The 4,486-nt window shown below is 41.5% G+C and overlaps 1 long non-coding RNA gene across 2 annotated transcripts; it reads right to left on the bottom strand.

Annotated features, from left to right (window-relative positions):
• Positions 1-280: 280 nt before the first annotated feature.
• LOC138925557 (uncharacterized) lies at positions 281-3,389 on the bottom strand. Of its 2 annotated transcripts, none has more exons than XR_011441802.1 (4): positions 3,098-3,389; positions 2,674-2,826; positions 441-1,472; positions 281-368 (listed from the first exon to the last, which is right to left on the bottom strand). It is a non-coding gene; the product is annotated as an uncharacterized lncRNA (long non-coding RNA). The 2 variants fall into 2 exon arrangements; XR_011441801.1 differs by having other exon boundaries at positions 2,679-2,826.
• Between the last annotated feature and the right edge of the window lie 1,097 nt (positions 3,390-4,486).

The raw sequence follows: 4,486 nt of genomic DNA, 5'->3' as shown, positions 1-4,486 counted from the left end.
ACTGGCCAACTCTAATTATAACTACTAGGACATTATCTACTGGCCTCATTGGATAGAATTCACACTCACCTGGACCCTTGCCCAGTTGGGATCCTGGCAACCCACAAATCCTTCGCACCCATCAGGATATTGGCCATTATTCTGTTTGGAAAAATTATTTACCCAACTGGAATTACATTACTCTATATTAATTGTGCCAAATAAAATTATTCCCATAGTCTGCGTCACTTTATGTACATAACTCTTTTATTCTATTATGAATACTTACTCGTGCATACCGTCCCCAATTACGCACTCCAACCCTGGTCGATTGGCGAATTTTTTATCGCGATCACACTAAATCTGCAGATCGTGGCCAAGTCAGCGTCCTGATTAAAAAAATTAAAGAAAAATATATATTTGTGACTGCCACAGACCCTTGTATGTATAGCAATACTAACATAAACAATAATAATGAATTCCATAACTTGCATACCGAATAGTTGATTGCTGGATTGACACCGCTGGATTTTAGTCAAAAAATGCCAGTAGACGCCATCGGAGACAGGATGCGGGCTGAGTTGGAGACTCTCCCGCGGCATTACCTTACTCAATGCCACCGGTGCCAGGTGTACGGCCACACGCAGGCCACGTGTCGGCGCCCGTTCACATGTATGAAGTGCGCCCCCATGCGACCACCACTTGTACCAAGACCCGTGCCGACCCATCGCGCTGTTGTAACTGCGGGGGTCGGCACGTGGCCCTTTACAAAGGATGCCCGGAATACCAACGTCGCAAAAGGAGGGCGGAGCATCTTCAAAGCATGATGGCTGAACGTGAAATGGCTGGCATTGGTGGTCGACGGGCCTCAAGACCGCATTCGCCCCAGGAATTAGTAAATGCGCCCCAGGAACCTATACAAGCGGCCAATGAACCAATACAAGCGGCCATTTAACCAGCTCAAGCAGCCCAGGAGCCAATTCAAGCGGCCCAGGAACCACCGCCTATGCCGAGCGCTGCGGCGGACGCCAACCCAGGCCCTGGCGAAGGCAACGAAGACATGCCATCGTCATCAACGGATGGGACCTGCCCAGCCCCAATTGTGGAGGTGACAATATATGACCTAGTACTCCAACAGATGCGGCGTCTCACAGCCGAACCATATGGGATCGACGTCAATGACATCAGCAGTGCAGACGGAATCCTCCTTGAAATACTCTCCAGGCTGCATGCGGTACAGGATTCTATGGTTGCCCTCTGGGAAACCTTTTGCAAGTTATTTTCCACGACAAGGGCGGACACCCCAGACGAGGCTGAAGTCGATAACAAATGAGCGCTGACCTGGACAAGGACTAGGGACCGGAATCCCCGTATTATTTCTTCTTTTTATGTTCCTTTTTAAAGCTCCATGACGCGGAGTAGACTTGGCCGAATATGCCATCCGTTTTTGTTCATGATCATTAATCCTAGTTTTAGCCACTTTTTGCCATTCTCTAATGAAGAGAGAGAACCTCATATTATTATTTGTTAAAATATTACTATAATATAAGATTATGTTGCCATCCATTTCTCCTGAGTATTTGTCTTCTTTCTATTGGCTCACTCCCAGTTGGCTCAGTCTGTGGCCAACTTGGGTTATACTGGCACTAATCTTCTACTAACTAATGGCTACTTGGATCAGCGAACTGCCGCAGCAAAACACACAAAATATGTGCACTTCATATGTACACACTAGAGGTCTGCATGATTGCACTCAAAATTTTCGGTTATTTGAGTACAATAAGTTTAAGTCGCAATTGAGCGTGCCAAACCGTTTCAACAAAGTGAATTGCGGATTGGTAAGGGTTGTTTTCGTTGTATGCGAAATGAGTGAAATTCAAACCAATGTGGAATGGATAGAATGAGTGAATGCAGAGTAAACGCTTTGAGTACTCGGATAAAATTTTGACATTCTCGTCATTCATTGCAGTTAGAGCAGAAGCTATAACTAGTTGCACAATTTTTTGTATACCTGCAAGCAGCTCGGCAAGCAGGTAGCAAGCAGCTACCTGAAAGAGCCTTTTCAGATGCTAGAAATTTAATTTCTGAAAAGCGATGTATTATTGCTAACAATGCAGATACAATAAAAAAAATTATGTTTTTGCATTCTGTTATGAAAAATTAAATAAATGACATACATACATATGTATATATAATAATAAATCCATGCCTTTCTATTTTTCTATTTCTTGTATTGAAAAGCAACACAAAAACAAAAACAAAAAATAAATTTGACGTCACAAATGCGACGCACAACTAACCCGAGTACTCGGTTACAAAACTCATTTGGTTATTGCGTCGCCGTTCGGATAGAGTAAATTTTTTACTCATGCCTTTACCACATTTGCCAAAACCGTTTTACTCAATGTCTCACTCAGTCAGTCAGAACTTTGAGTGAGAGTGCCAAATGCTGCTTTGACTGTATTCATGCAGACCTCTAGTACACACAAAACCTACCCCTAAGTATGTGCATAGCCACCTGCAAGTATGTACATAACTGCTTGAATGTATGCGCATACGACCCATGGATCTGGGCCAACAGCAAGGGACATAAAATAATGACACTAATCACCTCTAATCATCATAAAAATTGGCATTTTAATCATTCACTCTTGCACATAACATAACATATGTATGTATTTCATATGTACATACATCACCTTCAATGTATGTACTTAACCACCAGCAATTATGTACGCAACTGCCTGGCTGTACGTACATCCTGGTCAGAAAAATGTGGTATTAATTAATGGCACTAATCATCTGGAAGAAAAATGGCCATCCGAATCAGACACTTGCTGCCGCAGTCTAAAAGACATCAAAACAATGGCATTTTACATGTATATACATTACCTACCCCAATGTATGTAGAAACCAACTGCAAGTATGTACATAGCTGCGTGTTTGTTTCCGCACATGTATAATGGATTTGGGCCAGCAACAAGTGACACAAATTAATGGCATTAATCTAATTTAATCTTTTAAAAAAAAAAAAAAAATTGACATTTGATCGCCACTGGTTGCCGTATTTAAAACACAACAAATATGGGTTGTACACTACATGTATTCATTAACCTACCCCAATGTATGCATACAGCCAACTACAAGTAGGTACATAGCTGCCTGAATTTTCGGGCATATGTGCAATGGATCCTGGCCAGCAACGAGGGACTTCATATATACTCTTTAAAAAATTTCCATGGATTTTAAATCAGCTGCTGCCAATAACTCATCACAAATAATTTATACAAATACGAATAATGGATTCCGGCCGGCCAATAAATAAAATAAAATAAATTCGCCTATTGATAACAAATTATACTTGCCTGGTTATCATCTACTATTCCACTTGGATCATGGCCTACTACTGTAACTCGATGCCAGCTCCTGTTTTGTCTGGAGCTCAAGTTTTTTACCTGGACCCCAGCTGATGACGAATGATTTTTCCATTTGGATCTCTACTACGTTTCCAATCTGCAATATCTGGATCTAGTTTATTTTACTCAACTTGATGCAGCTACTGGGTCTGTCTGGAACTTACTTCACCCTGGATCTCAGCTACTGACAAATAATTATTCCATTTGGACTCCAACTAAAATTCCAGCTATTCATGTCTGGATCTTGTTTATTTTATTCAACTTGATGCCAGCTACTGTTTTTGCCTGGAACTTTATTTTACCTGGATCCCACCTTGACGAATAATTATCACATTAGGATCCCAACCATGATTCCAACTGCTTACATCTGGATCTAGTTTATTTTACTCAACTTGATGCCAGCCATCGTTTTGCCTGGAATTCTATTTTATCTGGATCACTACTACTGACATCCAACTATTTTCACCTGGGAGCCAACCATTATTCATTTTTCACCTGGATATCGACTACTGACGGCCCAGCCACATTATACATCTGGACTTCGTTATGATTTATACCCATGGACGCTATCCATCGTCTGTACCTGGAATCCAACTTACCTGGATCTCAGCATCTGCAAACTGGATCCCAGCTAAGATTCCTGGATCCATTCCACTGTCAAATAATCCCCAATTGGATAATAATACCATGCAGCTGTCCTATATCGGAATTCATCACAATCGTACTATACATGATTCCATTCACAGTCTCATTCGGAATTCATCATTAAATAGTACTTTCTGGATACCAGCGTCCAATCCCATTGGTTTCTATACTTTTTCTGGATACCTGAAGCCTACTAATAATTTTTTATATTCAGGTCTCCAGTCGCTGTGCCAACTGGGAATCAACAAATAAATACATGTGGATGCCTGAAGTTGCCATTTGGAGCCCTAAATTCTGCCCGGATTCCAGCCGTCTGACGATGAAAACTACACTTACCAGGAACCGCGCACTTCTCCATTTGGTTGCCAGTAGCTATTATTAAATAGTGTAAAACTGGCCATTGGCATCGTTGGTGATTAAATCATGGATAATCACCCACCTTGATG

This window comes from Drosophila bipectinata, chromosome XR, assembly GCF_030179905.1.
Source record: "Drosophila bipectinata strain 14024-0381.07 chromosome XR, DbipHiC1v2, whole genome shotgun sequence".
Taxonomy (NCBI): Eukaryota; Metazoa; Arthropoda; class Insecta; order Diptera; family Drosophilidae; genus Drosophila; species Drosophila bipectinata.
The sequence above is the reverse complement of the archived record's forward strand: the minus strand, read 5'-3'. Positions and strand labels throughout refer to the sequence as shown.